This window comes from Peromyscus eremicus, chromosome X, assembly GCF_949786415.1.
Source record: "Peromyscus eremicus chromosome X, PerEre_H2_v1, whole genome shotgun sequence".
NCBI lineage: Eukaryota > Metazoa > Chordata > Mammalia > Rodentia > Cricetidae > Peromyscus > Peromyscus eremicus.
In genome coordinates, this window is record NC_081439.1 from 120,106,869 (window position 1) to 120,130,705 (window position 23,837).

The 23,837-nt window shown below is 37.0% G+C and overlaps 1 pseudogene; it reads left to right on the top strand.

The window, feature by feature from the left end:
* Positions 1 to 21,872: 21,872 nt before the first annotated feature.
* Positions 21,873 to 22,467, top strand: LOC131900216 (TGF-beta receptor type-1-like; annotated as a pseudogene).
* Positions 22,468 to 23,837: the final 1,370 nt, after the last annotated feature.

A 23,837-nucleotide genomic window follows, 5' to 3' on the forward strand; every position in this document is an offset into this window, starting at 1 on the left:
TTTGCATCAGTATAGAATGTGAGGACTCCAGAAATTTGCTTTTGTCGTACAATGTGAGGAAGGACCCATTCAGTATTCTTTATGAATTCTAATCTTGTGATTTTGGGATAATGGTTATTAATCTCTCCCAAAAAGTTACTGCAGGCTCTCTGTCAGTATTCATTATTTTTCTATAGTGATGAAATTTCCTCATTAGTTAAAGGTACTACAATTTCTGCTGGGTCCATTCCTGTCAACTGGCGAAGTCTTAATTTACCTTTTTGAATCAAATCAGAGATCTTTTCTATATAAGTCTTTAACTTCTTATTTGGTTTATGTGGTAGGAATATCCATTCCAATATATCTTCCCTCTGCATCAAATTACCTGTGGGGGAATGTCTGGAGGGGAATATGACAAGAATGCATTTAAGTTCTGGATCCACACGATCCACATGTGCTTCTCGAATTGTCTTTTCTACTAAAGCCAATTCCCTCTCATCTTCGGCTGATAATTCTCTTGGACTATTTAATTCTTTGTCCCCTTCTAGAGTATTAGCCAAATTTTGAAGTCCATCTTCGGATATTCCCATGATACCCAGTAAGCTGGAAATGCTTCCTAACAACTTTTGAAAATCATTAAGAGTCTTCAATCGATCTCTCCTTAGTTGTACCTTTTGGGGTGTAATTTATTTGTAGCTCTATCTTACATCCTAAGTAATTAATAGAATCTCCTCTTTGTATTTTTGCAGTCCCAGAGAGGCAAAACTTTTTTTACTTCTTCAAACATGCTTTCTAATGTGTCTAACTTTGGATCAGCTAATAGGATATCATCCATATAATGATATATTATGGATTGTGGAAACTTTACACAAATTATCTCCAACGGTTTTTGCACAAAGTATTGGCACAAGGTTGGGCTGTTTAACATTCCCTGTGGGGGGACCTTCCATTGACATCTCTTGACTGGCCAGGAATTGTTATAATTAGATACTGTGAAGACAAATTTTTCTCTATCATTTTCTTGTAAGGGTATGGTAAAGAAACAGTCTTTTAAATCAATAACTATTATAGGCCATTCTTTGGGTAGCAGAGAGGGCAAGGGCATCCCAGTCTGTAGGGAGCTCGTCAGCTGAATTACTTTATTAATAGCTCTCAGATCTGTCAGCATTCTCTAATTACCAGACTTTTTTTTTTTTTAATAACAAATACAGGAGAATTCCAAGGGCTGGTAGATTCTTCAATGTGTTGCGCATTTAACTGCTCTTGAACCAGCTGTTCTAAACCTTGTAGCTTCTCTTTTTGTCAATGGCCATTGTACAACCCAGACAGGTTTATTAGTTAGCCATTTTAAAGGTAAGGCAGTTGGTACTTCTGAGAGTTCAACAGCAGTCGTACTCTGTTTGTGTACAGCTTGAATGATTGGTGACTGTTTTTTATAGCATGTTATGATATTATTCCTTGAAACATGCATTGGTCTGTATTCCTTTTCTGGGAGTGTAGGAATTTTAATCTGGGTATTCCATTGTTGTAACAGATCTCAGCCCCAAAGATTTACTGCTACATTTGCTGCATATGGCTTCAGCCTCTAGCTTCAGTGCACTTGATGCCATCTTCTGGCCTCCTCTTGCACTAGGCACACAGTGCACTAAAATACATCCATGCAAAACACATATACATAAAATGAAAATAAACAATCTTTATTTTTTTTATGAAAGAAAGCATTTAATCTGGGGGCTCATAGTTCCAGAGGGTTAGTCCATGGCCAGTGTGACGGAGAGTATGGCAACAAGCATGGAGACATGGCACTGGAGCTGTGGCTCAGAGCTTACATTTGATCCACAAGCACAAGACTGAGAAAGAGATAGATGATTGATAGATAGATAGATAGATAGATAGATGATTGATAGATAGATAGATAGATACATAGATACATAGATAGATAGATAGAACTGGGATCTGGTATGAGCTTTTGAAACCTCAAAGCCCACTCTCAATGACATACAAGGCCTCATTTCCTAATCCTTCACAAATAGTTCCACCACTTGAGGACCTAGTATTCAAATATATGCACCTATGGAGACCCTTCTCATTTAAACCACAACATACAGTAATTGATCTTTTATGACTGGCCTAGTTCATTTAACATTGTAAAATTTCATATTTCTTATAATGTGTTAGAATTTTGTTCTATGTGAGAGCTGTATAAGATGCTGTTATATAATGTATATTTACCATGTTTTTCTTTTTTTTGTTAGTTTTTTTTTTTAATTTTTATTTTGCAATACAATTCAGTTCTACATATCAGCCACGGATTCCCTTGTTCTCCCCCTCCCACCCCCCTCACCTTCCCCCCAGCCTGCCCCCCATTCCCATCTCCTCCAGGGCAAAGCCTTCCCCGCAGACTGAGATCAACCTGGTAGACTCAGTCCAGGTAGGTCCAGTTCCCTCCTCCCAGGCCGAGCCAAGCAATCCTGCATAGGCCCCAGGTTTCAAACAGCCGACTCATGCAATGAACACAGGACCCGGTCCCACTGCCTGGATGCCTCCCAAACAGATCAGGCCAATCAAATATCTCACCCATTCAGAGGGCCTGATCCAGTTGGTGACCCCTCAGCCATTGGTTCATATTTCATGTGTTTCCTTTCGTTTGGCTATTTGTCCCTGTGCTTTATCCAACCTTGGTCTCAACAATTCTCGCACATATAAACCCTCCTCATTCTCGCTAATTGGACTCCCAGAGATCCACCCGGGGCCTAGTCATGGATCTCTGCATCCAGATCCCTCAGTAGTTGGATGAGGTTTCTAGCTCAACAATTAGGGTGTTTGGCCATCCCATCCCCAGAGTAGGTCAGTTCAGGCTGTCTCTTGACCATTGCCAGCAGACTGTTATATGGGTATCTTTGTGGATTTCTGTGGGCCTCTCTAGCACTTTGCTTCTTCCTATTCTCATGTGGTCTTCATTTACCATGGTCTCCTATTCCTTGTTCTCCCTCTCTGTTGTTGATCCAGCTGGGATCTCCTTTTTCTACATGGAAAGAAAACAACTACTGTTACCTGCCTTAAGTTTTATTTTTTTCCTAATTTTCTCTCTCCAAAATTTGTTTTCCATTTGTTTTTCCATCTAACTCAAAGAAGACTGAGTGAGTTTGAAAGTCTTTTGTTTCCAAGCTCAAGGATTGTGGGGGCCAAATGTTCTGAGAGTAAGTAGTTATAACACGAATAGTATTCTCTGTTAGAGCCTTAGATCCTTATCATATATATATATATGCATATATATATATGCATATTATATATATATATGCATCTTGGCAGAAAGAAGATCTGGTATCCTGAGTATAAACTGAAAAATGTTGATTGTCTTGCACCAAGCTTTCCTACTATAGCCATGTTATTTTCCCATTAGCATATGCCAGTGAGTTAGTCTGGTAGGGATTTGCTTCTTTTGTCCCATACTAAGGGGAAAATGGACTAATGTCTGAACATAACTTTGGTACTTATAACTTGGAGATAAGTATTATGCAATTCACTAGATAGTGCTCCAAACAAATCATTATCAGTCACCAAATACTGATAGTGTGGAGGCTGAAAACTATTGTGTAAGCCCCAAATTTATCTTAGGCTTAGTATAGAGCTGAATAAACCAGATCACTTCACGGATTACAAAATGCTGAAAGACTTTGAATAGGAGCAGTTTTGGATAGTGGTCTGAGAATCAGAAGGTGAGAAGCCAAATAGCTCAGAAGAATCCTCTGTCCTTGTGTGCTATGGCCAAGGAAATACAGAGTGGTAAATGTTACTTAGTTACAATACTAACCAATGAGAATCAGTTGCTATGGAGAAAAATGATTATAATATTATCTCATACAGACCTGACAAACCTCCCTTCTCTATGGGTAGCTTCAAGTTTTCTAATATCTTTCTACATGGAAAGAAAACAACTACTGTTACCTGCCTTAAGTTTTATTTTTTTCCTAATTTTCTCTCTCTAAAATTTGTTTTCCATTTGTTTTTCCATCTAACTCAAAGAAGACTGAGTGTGTTTGAAAGTCTGTAGCTGGAGAATTTTTCTCCAGCTCCCGCCACCAAGTCCCGCCAGTCCCAGAGCCCACTTATAAAATAAACACACAAACTCTTATATTATTTAAACTGCTTGGCCATTAGCTCAGGCCTGTCATTGTCTAGCTCTTACTCTTATATTTAGCCCATTTCTATTAATCTTTACTTTGCCACATAGCTTGTGGCTTACCGGTACTTTACATCTTCCTTGTCCTGATGGCGGCTGGCAGTGTCTCCTTCACCCAGCTTCCTGTTCTCTCAATTCTCCTCTCTGTTAGTCCCGCCTATATTTCCTGCCTGGCCATTGACCAATCAGTGATTTATTTGTTGACCAATCAACAACATATTTGACATACAGACCATCCCACAGCACTTCCCCTTTTCTTTTCTTAAAAAGGAAGGTTTTAACCTTTACATATCTCCAAAGTCAGCTTGGTATATTTGGGAATTTGGGCGTAGCTTCTCTTACTACTTCCTGCTGGAGGGGGGCGCTGTATCTTATGGGGATACAAAGAAAATTTTTAGGATTATGGAATAGTCCATGAGAGTGTATCGTCTGAGCCAGTTGCCTTCAAACCATTCTGGATGTTGGATCATCTCAGCCATGGGGTCATCGGACACCTTTCAGGGGGTCTTGGCTGGTCAAACTGGATGTATCTTAATCTGGAACAAATCCATAGCCTCTGGCTTTCTGTGGAAACAAAAGAGACTCTTTTCCAAAGCAACATATCCTTACATCCAAACTTTGAAGTCAAGGTACCTTTAAAATACACATTTTGGCATAATTCAACAGCTTTTGTAATCAAATGTTTTTCTTCAGTTACGAATATCAAAGAGAACATAATCCAAATTATCTGTGTGGTAGCCATCTTTACGTGGCTTATTTTTTTTATATTAGCTTGAGCCTATTGCTTTAAACTGCAGCCTTCTAAGCCTGAAACAGTGCTGGCGCTGTGGCTGCTGGCTCCGCCCACTTCAGCTTCCCAACATGGCGGTGGTGCGTGTTTACCGCCAGCTCTGGGAGCTATCGTGGGTCAATGCTTTTATCCAAGCAGCATGCAGCCCAGAAACCTCTGTTTTTGTTTTGTACTAGCAAAGGCTAAATCCACCACACAGCTTAATGTGCCACTTGCAGAGGCCTCATTCCTGCCATACGGCGGCAGGTCGAGCACACACGCTAGGAACCCGCCAGCAGTAGCTCAAACACGCAGGCTGCCGCTAACTTGAAAGAGACAACTAGGAACTGTTTTCAGCTCCGTTTTAGAATCTTTTTACTCAGGTTTTAGGTGGAAACTCTTGCCAACACGTTGGGCGCCATTTGTAGCTGGAGAATTTTTCTCCAGCTCCCGCCACCAAGTCCCGCCAGTCCCAGAGCCCACTTATAAAATAAACACACAAACTCTTATATTATTTAAACTGCTTGGCCATTAGCTCAGGCCTGTCATTGTCTAGCTCTTACTCTTATATTTAGCCCATTTCTATTAATCTTTACTTTGCCACATGGCCTGTGGCTTACCGGTACTTTACATCTTCCTTGTCCTGATGGCGGCTGGCAGTGTCTCCTTCACCCAGCTTCCTGTTCTCTCAATTCTCCTCTCTGTTAGTCCCGCCTATATTTCCTGCCTGGCCATTGACCAATCAGTGATTTATTTGTTGACCAATCAACAACATATTTGACATACAGACCATCCCACAGCAAAAGTCTTTTGTTTTTCCAAGCTCAAGGATTGTGGGAGCCAAATGTTCTGAGAGATAAGTAGTTATAACACAGATAGTATTCTCTGTTAGAGCCTTAGATCCTTATCATCTACTCCTTTGCACAATTGGTTGCCAACTCCTGACATAGCCAAGACTCATGGACATAATCTAGTTTTAACAAGAAGAAAAATTCTCAGACATGAATCATCCAAAGTTTCACAGCCCATCAACAGCAAACTCATTATTATAAGTCAGATTTTCTGATGCCCTTTTAGGAAAAGATATGAATATTGCCACTAAGACTTGTAACTAATCCCACGTGGTGCTGGAAACATTAGATGACAAGACACAAGGTTCTAAATTCAGATGAATGATTGTTCTATTGGAAAGTCTGCTTATTAAGGCCTTGTCTGGACAGTAAAGTGTTCAGCTGACAGAACTGTGAATATCAAGCTTATGTGGAAGCATGGGAAAACTAATAGTAACATCTTAAATCAAACAATGAACACCTAATGGTAAAGTTATTCAAGTCTTCCATGGTATACAGGCATATTAAAATTACCTAACAGAAACAAGGGCAGTAATGTTTTAAATGCTTCCTCATAAATAAGACAGAATGAAAATCAAGTCATACATAAATATATTGGGATGGATGCAAATTCTGAAAAAGCTAATGTAGTACACCACGACAGCCATTAATATGCTTATTGGCTCAGAATTGGGAAGCATATTGGACTTGATTTTCATTGCTAAAGGCAAGCTGTAATCAGCCTGATTTAAGAGTTATGGGGGACAAGGAAAAATCACTAGTAATGACATGACAAAAATCTATTGCAACTGTGATTAAGGTTGGACAAGTTAGGCTTCTAGCATCTACTCAGTCAGGAAGTCAAATGTAGACATCCTTTAACATGTGAGCTCACAGGTTTTACTCCCCTATACCAATCAAGCTAGTCAGAGATCACTACTTATTTCAAGAAAAAAAGCAAAGAATTTTGAGTAAAAATAATTGATGTTATGAAAATGATGTAATCTCTCTTTCTCTCTCACACACACTATAGTGATTGAAAGTTTTTCTGGATACTGTAGTTTGAGCTGGAAGCTGTGGACTCTTAGGGTTTGTAGAACATCTGTCCAGGCCCTTCCAGTTTTGAGAGTTTCTCTTGGTAAGTCAGGGAGTTATTCTAATAGGTCATCTGCCTTTATATGTTACTTGGTGCTGTGGGATGTTCTGTATGGCAAATGTGTTGCTGATTAGTCAATAAATAAAACACTGATTGGCCATTGGCTAGGCAGGAAGTGTGTAGGCGGGACAAGGAGGAGAATAAAGCTGGGAAGGAAGGCTGAGTCAGAGAGACACTGCCAGCCGCCACGATGACAAACAGCATGTGAAGATGCCCGTAAGCCACGAGCCATGTGGCAAGGTATAGATTAATGGAAAAGGATTAATTTAAGCTATAAGAACAGTTAGCAAGAAGCCTGCCACGGCCATACAGTTTGTAACCAATATAAGTCTCTGTGTTTACTTGGTTGGGTCTGACAGCTGTGGGACTGGCAGGTGACAGAGATTTGCCCTGACTGTGGGCCAGGCAGGAAAACTCTAGCTACAACTTGGTCTTTTTCCCTTATATTCATTAACATTCTTTCTTTGTTCTGTACATTAATGTTATAATTATTATGTGCTGAGGGGAATTTCTTTTCTGGCCTAGTATATTGGTTTTCTGTATGCTTCTTGTACCTTGATAGGTATCTCTTTCTTTAGGTTAGGGGAATTTTCCTCTATTATTTTGTTGAAAGTACATTCTGTGCCTTTGACTTGTGTTTCTTCTACTATCTTAGATATGCTCTTTCATGGTGTCCCATACTTCCTAGATGTTTTGTGCCAGAATTTTTTTAGATTTAACGTTTTATTTGGCTGAGGGATCACCATTTCTATTGTGTTTTCAATGCCTAGTATTCCTCTTCCATCTTGCATATTCTGTTGGTAAAGCTTGCCTGTTCAAGGTTTCTAAATTTTTCATTTTCAGATTTCCTTCCCACTTTTAGGTATTGAACTGTTTTATTCATTTCCACCACATTTTGTATTTTCATAGATTTTTTTAAATAAAAAATCCTCTTTAAGGACTTCCATCATATCTATAAAGGCTATTTTAAGGTCTTTGTCTTGTGCTTCAGCTACTATTGCCAATTCTCAGGACCTACTGTGTTAGGGTTGCTGGGCTCTAATGGAAACATATTGTCCTGGCTGTTTTTGATTGCCTTTTTCGCTGGTGTCTGGGCATCAGAGTTTGGGCTGATTATAATTTTAGGTGCTGATATCTGGTCTACTGTTTGTTGAGTAGGTGTTTTGTTCCTTGGTTTCTGTTGCCTTATCTAATTCTTAGGAGGGTGTGGTGGCTGCATGTTGCCTGGAAAGATAGTCTTGGACCCTGCTAGATGTGGGCTACTGGGTGTTCCAGGTAAAATGTGTTTCTAGGTATTGGGAGCTGACACTTAGGAATGGGAATGGGCTGGGATGGATAGGCTGAGGGGGTCCACAGGAGGCAGGAAAGTAGAATATTCCACCAGGATCTGCTTAGTCCCCTTGGAATGGGGGCAGATAGTAAGGAGGGACCACAGCAAGTGGTCTGCTACAGAGATGAGGCTGAGGCTGGGGGACTGGATTTGGAGGAGAGGAGGGAAAGTGAAGATCTGCAGTTAGCCTACCTGCTTCCCTTGCTTACTTGCCCTATGAGTTTCCAGGGAATGCCTGTTGGGGTTGGGGGCTGGGATAATGTGATGAGTTCGGAGAGGAAGGTTGGAGAGGAAGAACTGTGTGACATACTGGAGATGGGGGCAGAAAGGAAGGAAAGGCCACAGTAGGTGTTCTGCTACAGAGGTGAGGATGAGACTGGGGGACTGGATTTTGAGGCGAAGAGATAATTTAGTTAGCCTCCATGCTTCCCTGGCCAGAGTGACACACATTATTTTTAAGAAGATGAGTGCATTAGTTACATGGGGCAAGACACGCCAAACCACAAAGGCTGCTGGTTGATTAAATGTTTGGTAAGAAACACAGTTCAAATATGGGTCCTTTACTTTCACTTCATTTTACTAAAGAACCAGAAAAAGGGCAAGGCTATAAGTCTGTGACCTAGGCAACCTGATTTCTTTCTATTTCTTAAACAAGTATACCTGTGCGTGATAGTTTTGACAGATTAGTTTTTAAGTTTTTAGTGGCTACTTAGAACAGAACAAGATTGAGAGCTGTATGCTTACTACCTTCATAGCATAGCTTCAGGCTTGTTGATGAGCGAGAACCCTTCAACACTCTAGGGGGATGGTGTCTGTGTTCTTGCCACACAGGGAAATCCCTGATGGGCTCATGATATATCTGATAGCTTTCTTTCTTTTTGTACCATAAGATTTTTGAGTATACCATGCAGATACTCTGTTCTTGACCATACTGCGAAAGAGAAGAGAGAGCTCGTAGATTTGTCAGCATCTGAAAATGTTAATCAAAATCACAATGTACTAAGCATTTGTTTAAAATGATGGTAAACTCTTCAACATTTACTAACCATTCTGCTCAAAGTCTATCTCTTAGTGTAAGGAACTGGCGAGAGACTGGATGTATGCCAACAGAATGGTCTTCATTAACAAGTGTGTTTTGACAGTTTGAAATTGTCTTCAAGTTTGGGCTTTTGATTGAAATGGAGGAATCCCAGTGGAAAGATGGAACAGTTTATAGGTCTGTAGCAACAAATTATTAGCTGAAAGCAACCATCATTATCTGCCTTCTCTTTAAGTCTCCAACCTTAGATATTAGGAATTATTGAATTATTTAATATATTAAATACATTTAAGAAGCCTTATAGCATACATTTGAGTAAAATAAGGAAGACTGTATCTTTCTGATCATACTGAATTGAGCATTTCCTGGGTTTCGTAGGCTTTCAAAGAGACGTTATATTATTTCTAAGTATTGACTGCAGAAATCTTTGCTTTAGGGAAGTGATTATTAACTAGGAATGATTTTATCTTACTTAACAACCATTACTTGACCTACTGAGTGAAAATCAGATATACAGTTAAACTTCTTATAATATATAATATATAATGAATATATAGCTTAATATGTTCATAAACTTCATATAATGTATAACATGACACCCTCCAAGAACAGTTATCCAACTAAGAGTGCTACTACTAAGGAAGAGCATTCCTACTGTAGGTTTAATGGCATTTTCTCCATAGAGATTCCATTGTCTCACATATATTTTTTCAATTCTGTAGGTCAAAACTCTGTTTAGACAGCATGACCAGTAATTCTGGAACAAACATTGAAAACCTATGCTTTATTTTTGAAGTATTTTCTTTGTGGTCACTTGGGCTACACATTTGATTTTATTTTCTGAGTGAGCTATGAACCATTTGGAGGCCATTCCTGTCAACTTATTGCTAATCATATGACTTACAAAAAAGAAATGAAATCTCTCATATTTTGTAAATGCATTGAAATGTTACACGGTATGCTTAAATTTTTATTGGCATTATGTGTCAATTAAAGAGAAAATATTATAATGTCTCATATTTACAAAATATTCATGCTACATATTAGTGTAATAGGCATTATATTACAGATAAACAGTAGTTATTTTATAGATGACAGGTGTGTTTTACTAGTGGTGATATACAGAGTTTGGATGATATACTGCACTAATAAGATTTACCAGCTTTAGACAGGCAAGAATTGCTTCATACTTAGGAAACTATTTGTTAAAGACAGATAGCCAGCTAACAAGACAAAGGGAATGAGATCTTTTGTTCATTGTGCATTAAAATGATGCAAATGTTTTTTTTTTGGGGGGGGGGTTGTGATGAAATAATGTTTTAATGTTTCCTGACATAATTTTGAATGTTGTTGCTCACAACTCTCCATAAATGCAATGCGTTTAGTTTTCATTGGGTCCAGACAGTTCAAGAAATTATTGTAAGTATTAATGAATGGATAGTGAATATATATCTTGATGAGAGAAGTAAAACAAGCAAGATACAATGAGACGTCTTGGAGATCAGCAATCAGTGCACTGTTGCTGCTTGGTGTTCCCTGGACTAATCAAACAGTGGATCAAAATCAGATGACCTGAGAGCTCAAAGGGAAATGAAACAAAACACAATTTCCTGACAGGTAACACTGAGCATCACACTCCAGACTTTGAAATCACACAAACTTTGGTGGTAATACTGAAACCTTCATTTTCTTTTAATCTCAGTGTTCTTGAGCAGAAAACCTCTGAGAATCCCAGTACTTTTATCTATGTCTATTCTGTGAGGATGATTATGTTTGGATAAAGAATTTATTGTGAAGAGTTAACAATGAGATAACACATATAAAAATATTAACATTTTTGATACTTCACAATGGTATATTATAAATAAAATTTATTTTTTCAGTCTGTTCTTACCAAATTTATTTTCATTTAGACTTTAGTCCATGAGTTTAAAATAAATCCCCATAGGTCACACTGTTCTTATGTAAGACTTGTTGGATTAGGTATTCTTTTATTATTTCTACTATTTTATTATTTGAGGTGGTTTTTAATTTAACAGTTTCCAATGATTTACAAAATGTTAAATATAAACTTCCCGATGCTGACATTTCACAAAAATTAATTTTGATGTGAGCTCCTCATTAACAAAAGACGTTTCATCAGGTGGGAAGTGTGGAAGGGGCAAAGTGCCTTTTCCATGTAGAGCCTTATTTTTGTTGGGTTTTCAGTGCTACAATACATTATATAAGACCTCATTGCTTAGCAACTCAAAATGAAGTAACTTACTTCTGGGCTTCTGGATATGCTGTGATATCTGTTATGGACATTGTTATTCTTTTATAGGGTAGCTCCATTTTAATTCCCCTGTCTATACATATAGTTTGACTGGTCTAGAATTCTCTATGTAGACCAAGATAGCCTCAAATTCATAGAGATCTGCCTCCTTGTGCATACTGAGTGCTAGGATTTATAAAATGAGACAGTATAGTATTTATCAAAAAGTAATTAAATTTTATACTACATTTAAATGTGTATACATACAGTTTTAAATATAAAACTGTGGGTTGAATATTTGTCAAAACACCACTTATATTAGAGTTATGTTACTTCATTCTGGATTCTGTCAATAATGATTTTAGAGAAAATAAAGCATGATTTAAGTTGTGGTTTTTATGATATTTAAAGGGATCACTACGGTTTTAAAGCTGAAAAATGACTATAGAGGATGAACATGGGAGCAAGCAAACCTTACTTAAGATGTTTCAGGCAATAATGTAGATCACAGATTATGGTAGTTAGGAACATTGATAGGAGTATGGATAATGAGGATTTGTTAGACACAGTATACAATTTTAAAATGTTATAATTCACAGGACTGTTAATGGGAGAAATATGTACTGTGAAAAAAATGTAATAAAAATATTACTCTAAGTTTTTTAGGAAGAGAAACAAGATAATAGATTTGCTTTATTTCCAAAAGAACAAATTTGAGGGGAATGTCACAACTTTGGTTTTGTATGTGTTGATTTGAAGATCCTTGTTATACTTCTATGTAATGATGCTGATGTGTATTTCAGTTTAGAGTTTGAATTATCTGTCTATCTGTCTATCTATCTATCTATCTATCTATCTATCTATCTATCTATCTATCCATCCATCCATCCTTCTTTCTTTCTTGGAATCATCAACATATGCATGTATAAAGACATGTGGTTGGATAAAGTCATCTTCCCACTAAAAGAACACATGGTTTGATACCTCTGGTTTGTTTAAAAATGTGTGTGCAAGTGTGTGTATGTGTGGATTATGTGCTTTACCCTTTTCCTTATGCATCAATTACAGAATTTGTTTATGTCTAGACAAAAAATATTTCTATACTGGAACATAGTCAATTTTATTTTTAAAATATTTCTTAATTTGATAATTTACAAAAATAATTGCACTGACTCTTGCTTGAAACTTTTTAATAATTGCAATAGCTGTTTAAATAAGTGATTGAACATGAACATGATTGTGGTGGTATTGTATTTCCCAAAATATTGTGCGCCCTAATAAATTTATCTGGGTTCAGAGAACAGACAGCCACTAGATACAGAGGCTAGAAAATGGTGGCACTCACACCTTTAATCCTAGCACTCCAGAGGTAGAAATCCCTCTGGATCTCTGTGAGTTCAAGGCCACATTGGAAACAGCCAGGCATGGTGACTCCACGCCTTTAATCCCAGAAAGCGAGCCTTTAATCCCAGGGAGTGATGGTAAAAGGCAGAAAGATATATAAGGCGTGTTGACCAGGAACAAGAAGCATTTGGCCTGGTTAAGCATTTGGCCTGGTTAAGCATTCAGGCTTTTGAGCAGCAGTTCAGCTGAGGACCATTCTGGATGAGGACTCAGAGTCCTCCAGTCTGAGGAAACAAGACCAGCTGAGGATCCGGCGAGGTGAGGTAGCTGTGGCTTGTTCTGGTTTTCTGACCATCCAGCATTTCACCCTAATAACTGGCCTCAGGTTTGATTTTATTAATAAGATTCTTTAAGATTCCTGCTACACATGATACAAATAGAAAATCCAAATAAATAGGCTATGCAAGGGGATAGACCTCAGATTGCATTATTGTCTATTTAGTTGAATAATTATTTAAAACATACCTATATAAAATCTTATCCAATACACTGACATATATCAAAATCTATATTGAACTACATTTTAAGTTATCAAGTGCATTTTCCTGAAATTTATGGACATTCAATGAGATTTAATCTACAAGAGAATATTTCAAAAAGGACAATAAGCATAGGTTAATGAATGTGGACATCTGTAGATAACAGGTAGGTAAATGGCCTGGTAGGGATATTTGATTATATTGAGAGATTTTCTTAAAAATAGGTATCAGCATAATTACATAAATTGTACCATTACCTACTAAATAACTACTGTTTTCTAAATTCTAAGATATAGGGACAGAAATTACCCTAATTCTGTAACAGCATGTATAAGATTTAACTTTGAGTATGTCTACTCTAAGCTCTCCTTAAATGAAGTCTGCTCAGCTCCACAGATGACAATGCTATTCTTGGATTCTTCTTTCTTTCTTTTGTTCCTTTTGGCTGTTTAATGCCAGTAGCTCCTTGAATTACTAAAGATGAATCTTATGCCAATATATTACCAAAGATTTTCATCAAAATAAACTTATTGGAAAATAAGAAAAAGAAAAGAAAGCAAGATTTAAATGATAATTTTTTCTAAAGCAAGTTTATACTACAGGCTTCTAAATAAGGAAGTGTTAAAATGTTTACATTCCATTTTTCTATTTCTATTGTTTCTTTTTATTCAGTTACACATTCAACTTCAGTAGCTCAGTGATTTCCCCCATAGAAAGGATTCAGAGGGCATAGACAGATGGTAAATTCACCAGCGAGTTTATAAAATGCTCTGAATCAGTCCATCAGTGTAGAATTATGCAGAAATAAGCCCAGCATGAGCTTAAGCAATTCTGCCTTGAAGAAAGAAAAATGACTAATAACATGAATTTGAATAGTTATCCACCTTGGTGGAATAGTTCTAATTTGGTTCAGCTACATTTTATCAGTTCTTTACTCCTAATAGTTGTGTTTTTCATTTCTGTTTACTTGGTTATGAGTGCTGTTTTCTTGTGTCATTCTCATGGTTTTTATTATCTAGCCATCCTTTCTTGAATGAATTATATATTGTATGGAGTTCAATGTTATCTTTATTTTTCATTTGGAGACAGGATCTTTCTCTGTAGCTATGCCTTGGCTTGTATGATACTTGCTGTATAGCCCAGTATCCAGAGATGGCCTCAAACTTGCAGCAATCTTCTTGTATTTGCGTACTGAGTGCTGAAGCTACAGATATGTGACAACATACCAGACTTTAAAAACAAATTTCATCTTACTTTTTTTTGAGACAGTATCTCTCTCTCTCCAGTCCTGCCATCTTTTAACATCATCTACTTCGATTATTTCACAAATTAGATGCACAAATTTAACATACAAATTATTATATATGTGTAAATATATACTTAGATTTGCACAGGTGTGTACATATTTATATGAAATCTTCTAGTCAATATGGAGCTCTCAATATGGGTAAATCTCACTGGCTTTAAATGAGACATATTTTTCCACCTATGGTTCATTTGGCAAATTTTGTAGATATTTTGCCCTGTCACAACCTGAGTGAAGTGGAAATAGAGGATGCCCTATTGGCATCTAACAAATGCAGTCTAGGAATGCTGCTAAGTTTTTTACAATTTACAAATCACATCTCTCTGCCAGAATGTACAAAGTGTCATCTAGCAAAAATTGTCAATAGTCACATGTTTCAGAAATTTTTACCTTGTGCTAAAATGGTCATGATTTAAGCATTTCTGTATGACATGAGAGATCTGTAAAATAATGTAAGTTAGTAATCCTGATAGAAAATGTATACAGGAAAGTGCTGGGAGCTTTTTGCTTAATGTTATAGAATTGATTATTATATAAAAAACATTATAGGACAGTGAACCTGTAAATATACCCAGATTAATATGTTATTCTTCTAGGGAGAAGGCCAAGAAGCTTTAGTCATTCATATATAGATTGTTTATGTGTGTGTATCCTTAAATTTATATTATTATATTATCCATATATATGTGTATTTGTGTGTGTGTGTGTGTGTGTATTAAATTGATATATTCTATCCATTCATCTGAAATTGGGTGATAGAGTTGTCATGCCCCTTGAAACTTGAGATTTGAGAAAAGACAAAAAGATGAAAATATACCCTTCCTTTATTAAGCCTATGGCTGCTAAACCTGTAACATGTGATACACAAGAGACTTCTAAAGATGGATTTCCTTTGACATGAATTAAATAAGGATTGGACAATTAGAAGGAGGCATACTAGGAGGAATAGGTTTTTAAGTAAGACTTTTGTGTTTTGTGACTGTGTTTTACACAATGGTTCTTTTTGAAGAGTAGAAAAAACTACTGCATTGCTTTTTGAGATTTTGGGATCATATACTATCAAATTTTTAAATCAAATAAAGCTAGAAATATTTCTGAGAGAAACAGAAAAATAAGGTTAAAATCATCCATTTAGCATTTATGTATGAGTACATGTATGCAACACAAACACATACACACACATTTACATTTAAATAAATAAGATCATGGTATATATAGGGCATGGTGTCATTATTTTTGTTTTCATTCATCAATGTATTGTAAACTTTTATGTCATTTCACATCCCTATTTGCATAAATTCTCTACATTCTCTCCCATGACTTTGCAGATCTTTAGTAAGTGCACACTTTTCTAGATCATTTAGTTATTTGTCTTGTTGTTTAGCCAAATGTTTCCTATTGACAAGGATTCTGCAGTGACAATATTTGTGCATATAATTGTATGTATGCCCTTTTCACTGTCACCTTAGGAAATAATCATAAAATATGGGTCAATGATTTTTTGTAGTTGAAGCACAATGCTGATTGCCCTTCTAAAAATCCTGGTATAATTTGAATTCTCATTCATGCACAAATATTCTCACATCAGTTGGGAGTTCCCCTGCTCTTTTTTCAGTGTTAACATTTCCTCTCATTATTAATGTCATGGGAAAAGTAAAACATGTTCATCTACACATTTAATAACAAGTGAAGAGGAACAATATTTTATCTTTCATAGCTATTTTCAATTGCTATTTATTAACTGACTTTTGCATTATTCATTATTCACCCACCCCATTTTGAAAATACCATTGTTCATGGTTTTAGGTTTTATTTATAAATACTCTTTGAATATTAAAGAAAGTTATCTTCAGATGCATTGCAAATGCTTCCTTCCCAACTATCTTTTAATTTCTATTATGTAATTTTTATTTAAAAAAGAAGCTTCACATTTCTGTCAGCACATTTATTGATTTTTATTGGTTTCTTGATGTAAAGCTTAGTAAAGTATGACCCACATTAAGATAATACAATCTCTTACATTTAAATATGCAATCGATGTGGAATTTATCCGAGGGCATTGCAGTGCCGTAATCAAGCTTAGCAGTGAATACTTAGGCTTTTTTGGTAAGAAAGACATGTATTGAGGTCAAGCTCCACCACTTAATTCCCAAAAGACCTTGAGAAAATAACTTAACCTCTTGGATCCTGTTTCTTCATCTGTGAAAATGGAGAATCATACTTTTAGCTCACAGATTTGTGTTTAAAATGAAAGAACTGGTTCAAAGAAATTAGAACAAAATGTGCAAAGCAGTTTGTATGTAATTTATATTAGTTGAGCTTCAGCATACAACCATTATCATTCTAAGTAGATAACCACCCTCCCACATGATTTATTGATTTGTTCTCTTTTAGCAAAGATTGAAAATGATGCTTTCATTAAAAACTTAATGGCAGTATATAATTAGATGCATGTCTAAACTCTCTAATTAGTTCAATTGTTCTGTCTGTACATATCCATGACATAATTACAAGGATAAAAGAATTAAAATAGTTCTTCATATCTGTTGTGTCACGACTCTATGATTATTCCTCTTCTCTAATATTTGCTAACAAATCCTTCATGTTTTCTGCCCAGACAAACTTTGAATTACTGGATTAAGATTTATATGCAAATGAAAAGGATCTCACTCAACATTATTTTCAATTATTTATTTATTTATTTTACATCTGAACCGAAGTTTCCTCTCCCTCCTCTCCTCCCAGTCCCTCCTCTCTGCCCACCTCCCAGTCCACTCCTCCTTGTTTCTATTCAGAAAAGGGCAGGCCTTCCATGGATATCAACAAAACATGGCATATCAAGTTATAATAAGACTCAGCACCTCCTCATGTATTAAGGCTGGACAAGGAAACTCAGTATGAGGAATAGGTTCCTAGAATCCAGCAGAAAAGTCAGAGACAGTGTCTGCTCCCATTGTTAGAAATCCTACCAGAGGACAAAGCTATACAACTGTCACATATATGCAGAGGACCTAGGTCAGTCCCATGCAAGCTCTCTGGTTGTCAGTTCTGTCTCTGTGAGCTCCTATGAGCCCATGTTCGTTGGTTCTGTGGGTTTTCTTGTGGTGCCCCTGACCCTATGGCTCCTACAATCTTCTCTCTATTAGGCAGGATTCCCCAAGTTTGGCCTAATGTTTGACTGTGGGTCTCTGCATCTGTTTCCACCAGTTGCTGGATAAAGACTCTCCAATGACAATTGGCGAAGTCACCAATCAGTGACTATAGCAGAATATCTTTAGATATCATTACACTGACATTTTTTTCCTCTAGTCATGTTTGGTTCTGTCCTAGGTCACTGGGTTATACAGCAAAAAGTATTAAATAAATACGATTTTGAAATTAACTACCATCATTTCTGATATGTAATAAATATTTCAATTTTTTTTTTCTAAAACATTTGTATGGTAGTCTCAAAGGAATTTTAGATAATACTAAATATGCTTTTTTTCTTATTCCTAGAATTAATTTAATGTTTAATGTTTTCATTCAGAATCACGCATGGAGCTTATAGTTTGAGCCATATATTTTATTTGTTAAGAAACCATTAGTTGTCTGCCAAAAATTGAAAAAAAAATTGCTTTTGCAACATTTTACATAAAAAGGCCACATTCTTACTTTTCCTAAAAACAGCTTTCCTTGTGTCTTTTCCTTCCTATTAATACATTTGTCAAGAACTTGAAGGGCTTAGTAGGTTTTTTCATTTGTTTGTTTTTTCTGTGACTGTGATTAAACACCAAGACCTAGGAAACATATAGGACAATGAGTCTATTTGGGCTCATGATTCCAGAAGGATGAAGTAGGTTGTCATGGCGATGAGGCATGGCAACAAGCAGAAGGCATGGAAGCAGGAGCAGGAAGCTGAGAGCTCTCATTTTCATATACAAGCACAAAGCTGAGACAGCCAAAAGAAAGGGACAAGGAGGCTTTTAAAGTTCATCATCAGTGACATACTTCTACCAGCAAAAGTATATATCACCTAAACTTCACCAAACAGTGCCACAAACTGGAGACAAAGTATTTACATGACCAAGACTATTTGGGACATTTCTCACTCAAACTACAAATATGAACACTAGCAGTTCATTTTAAGCTTCATTTTAAACACACAAAGAAAAGAGATATATGCACGCTATTACATTTCTGTAATGACCTGAGTTCTACTTTTATTCAGGTCATTTGTGGTTAATCACTCTCAATAAAGTTTTATATAGTAGGTTGGTTGCCTCATTTAGAAGAAACTGTTTATTGCTTATTAAATATATTCCTTGGAATTTTCTTCATATTTTTGACTACATAAATGGACTTTTTCATTACATTTAGCACTTTGTTGATATAAAAAGATTTTAATCATTGTATACTAATTTTGTAATAACTTGCATATTAAATACATAAAATTTTATCTTGTTCCTTTGTCTAAATACCTACAATAGTGAAGAAAGTGACATACAATTTTGTTTATGAAATTAATATTAATATTTTAAATTGTTTATGTATAATTTATACATTTAAAATTTATTTTTATACTTTTTAAAGTATACAGGCAAAATAATGGGTTCATTATGGTGTTTTCATGCACTGCTGATTCTGTTGATCCTTTTTCCCTACTCTTGACCCCTTTTCTTCTTTCTTCCTCCTGCTTATCTTCTTTCTTGTTCCTTCAAGGTCTTCCCTTCTTTTTATAAAAACATAAGGGTTTTTTTATTTTATTATTTTTAATTGAAAATTCATAAAATATTTCTGATTATGGTTTCCCCTTTTCATATCCTCCCAGATCCTCCCTACCCATATAATTACCATACCTTCTTTCTCTCTTTCTTTAAAAAACAGGCAAACAAAACAAAACAGAATAAAATAAAGAAGAAAAGTGAAAAAAACGCAATACACATACACACACACACTCATAGAAAGACAAATATAAAAACCATAATATATAAGCAAAAGATCAGTATGATAAACTTCACAAACAAAGCAATCTGAGACAAAAAATTTACAAAAAGACCACTGAGTTTGTTTTGTGTTGGCATATATTCCTGGCCATGGGGCCTACCCTGAAGTGTGGTTAATATATCCAGTGAAATTCTATTGGGAAAACAAATTTTTCCTTTTCAGACAGATGATAATTGGCAATAACTCAGTGCTGGGACCTCATGTGGCTTGAATCTGGGTAGGCCCTGTGCATGCTGCCACAGTTTCTGTGAGCTCATATGCATATCAATACTCTTGTGTCTGGAAGACACTGTTGCCTTGGTGTCATACATTCTCTCTGGCTCTTAAATCTTGCTTCCTCCTCTTCTTCATAGCTATATGAGCTCTAGGTAGTGAGCTGGGATTTTATAAAGACATCTTTTATAAATGAGTGTTCCAAAATCTCTCACTCTGCACTTTGTCCAGTTGTGTGTCTCTCTATTAGTTTCCATCTACTGCAAAGTGAAGCTTCTCCGATGATGGCAGAGACAGACACTGATCTATGGCTTTAGCCCAATGTTATTAGAAGTCATTTTATTTCTATGTTCTTTTTGAAGAACAATAGTATTTGGTTTTCCTAGAGGCCCATGACCTATGTTGTCCAGGCTCTTGGCCTCCTGAGCAGTGTCAGGTATGGAGTCCATTTTATGTAATAGGCCTATAATCCAATCAGAATGTGTTTAGTTACCACAAAACATTTGTGACACTAATGTACCAGTCTATCATGCAGTCTGGTCACCTTTGTAGATCACATGGTTTATAACTGGGCTGATGGTTACCTTTCTCTTTTGGTAGTGGTCAGAGTATCATCTACCACCATTAACACTAGTCAGTAGGGGTGAAGGTTCTAGTTAGGCACTAGCTTGACTTCTCCATGTTCAGTGAGATATGTAAGTGTTGTCTTCATCAATAGGCCCCTACCAAAAGTTTGTAGAGTTCAACTAATAGCCTTGCCAATAGACTGAATTGTTTGGGAGTTTCCATGAGGCTCCTTTGGCCAAGAACTCAGATATAACTTATCTCTGGCACTGAAGGTTTTACTTGGTGATGAGAGATATCTAGTTGGAGCTCTGTCTCCCCCATTATTTGGTGACTCTATTTAGACTTCTTTCATATATGTATCTATTTTAAGATGCTTCTACAACAGTAGGTGTCCATTTGACCCCTCCAATGGACTTTTGTGTTAGTTGTCCTGCCCCATATTCCCTTTCTTACCCTCCTCTTCTCCCGCTGTCCCCATTTAATTCTCCCATTTCAGTCTTCTCCCTGTCTCTTCATAACGATATATACTATTTTCCCTTCCTTGGGAGATAATCCTGTTCTCCTAATCCCTCACTGTGTAATTAACTTCTGCAGTTATATGGATTATAGCTTGCCTATCAAAGTTTTAAAAACTAACATCCACATGGAGAAAGCATACCATATTTGTCTTTTGGGTCTGGTTTACTGTGGTGATATATTGTGTACCCCAATAAAACCTATCTGGAAATCAGAGGACAGAGCCAGCCACTAGATTAGACATTAGACAGTGATGGCACATACCCTTAATCTTATCATTTGGAAGACAGAGATCTGTCTGGATCTCTGTCAGTTCAAGGGAACAGAGCCAGGCTTGGTGGCACATACCTTTAATCCCAACACTTGAGATCTCATGCCTTTGCATGGGAAGCACACACGCCTTTAATCCCAGGAAGTAAGATGACAGGGCAGAAAAAGATATATAAGCTGTGAGGAAACAGGAACTTACTGTCTTGAGACTGAGGATTTCATAGAGGTAAGAATTTGTGGCTGGCTTGCTCTGCTTCTCTGATCTTTCAGCTTTCACCCCAATGTCTGCCTTAGGGTGTTTTATTAATAAGACCATTTAGCAATTCATGTTGCATCTGACACCCAACGTTTGTGGCACAAATTCATGAAAAAGCCACTTGCCTGTGGCCTTGCAGTCCCCAGGTGATGCCTGAGCTGCACACGGCTGGTTGTGGTGGCACACACTGGTAGGATTTCTGAAGGAAGCTGAGGCAGGAGGATCTTGAGTTCCAGACTAGCCTGGGAGAAGAAGCTGAGGTCAGGGCCAGGCCACAAATTGTGGTGGTAGAAACAGAGGCAGTTCCTGCTCCGAGTTGCCAGCTGCTTCTCATTATGTTGGTGGTGGTAGCAGTGACACTGCTACTGGGGACAAAGGGTTTACTGTTTGTTCAGAGAACAATTGCCAGGACCATTGTGTTACAAGAAAGCATTGGCAAAGGTTAGTTTGGAGAAGTTTGGTGAGGCAAGTGGCAGGGAGAAGAAGTTGCTATGATATTCTCTTCTAGGGAAGAATGCTTGTAGTTCCCAGAGGCAGAGATTTATTGGACTGTGATGTTACACCATGAAAACATCCTAGGATTTATAGCAGTAGACAACAAAGACAATGGCACATGGACTCAGCTGTGGCTGTTGTCAGATTTCCATGAGCATGGATCCCTTTTTGATTACTTGAATAGATACACTGTTACAGTGGAAGGGATGATCAAACTCACTGTATCCATGGCAAGCAGTCTTGCCCATCTTCACACAGAGATTGTTGGTATCCAAGGAAAGCCAGCTATTGCTCACAGAGATTTGAAATCAAAGAATATCTTGATGAAGAATGGAACCTGTTGTATTGGGATTGGCTATGGGATACAATTCTGCCACAGATAAAATTGATATTGTTCCAAACCACAGAGTAGACACTAAAAGTTTTCTGAAGTGAACCATGACCATGCCTAACAGCAACTTTGAAGTCTCCGAAAAGATGATGAGACCCCACAATGATGATTCCATCAGAACGATGATAATACCACTAAGCTGATAAATGCCACCCAAAGATCAGCTTTGGACTACAAACTGCTCAGGACAATTTTGAGATGACTAGCTGAGATGATCCAGCCTGACAGACTACTGGAGCAAGGACTTGAGAAAAGCCCTGCAATTTCATATTATGCAGAGACTAGTGTAGCTTGAGTTTTCCTGCCTGGCCCACAGTCAGGGCAAATCTCTCTCACCTGCCAGTCCCACAGCCTCAGACCCAACCAAGTAAACACAGAGACTTATATTGCTTACAAACTGTATGACCATGGCAGGCTTCTTGCTAACTGTTCTTACAGCTTAAATTAATTCATTTCTATAAATCTATACCTTGCCACATGGCTCGTGGCTTACCGGCATCTTCACATGCGGCTTGTCATGGTGGCAGATGGCAGTGTCTCTCTCACCCAGCTTCCTGTTCTCTCAATTCTCCTCTCTGTTAGTCCTGCCTAAACTTCCTGCCTGGCCACTGGCCAATCAGTGATTTATTTATTGACCAATCAGCAACACATTTGACATACAGACCATCCCACAGCAGACTAGACAACAAGTGATACAGCTACCTTTCCCAGGACTTGACAATTAACCCAAAATTTTTCTTTTCAGGTTCCCCTAAAGATGCCTTTGCCCCCAGACAGTAGGAAGTAATTTTCAGAACAGGATACCCACATTCCCAAGAGGTAGGGTGGGTGGTTTTTTTCATTCAGTGGGTTATGGATAATTGTCATTGTTTAGGATGGTTGGTTACAAGTTGTTAATTGTTAATGGTCAAGAAAAATGTTAAACAAAGGAAATTAGATTTAGGGTTCTTGTTTGAAAAAAAAGAGGATATAGATAAGAGGTAGATTATTGAATCTACTCTGAAAAGAAAAAAGGAGAATATGGATATGATAAGATAAAAAAGTAGATTATTACATCTACTTTTTGAAGGCAACTACTAGCTTTAAATATTTTACTTTGGATTGGATTTATGTATATTGTATACAAATTTTGTATATTGATACAAATTTGAGATTAATTTTGTTAGAATATACTGTACATGTATTTCTAATCTTGTTCAAGGTATTGTACCTATATAGTTTATTTAACAATGTAATGCAATTTGCTAATCCTTGAAAGCTATTATTATTGACTATTAGGATATAAAGAAATTCAGGTTAGTAGTTAATCATTGCAATCAAACTTGTCATATTAGGTATGTTTTCAAGGTCAAGAAGAAATATACTTTAGAAAGAGAGGTCATCTTCAAACACTTCAGAGATCTGCAGAATATGG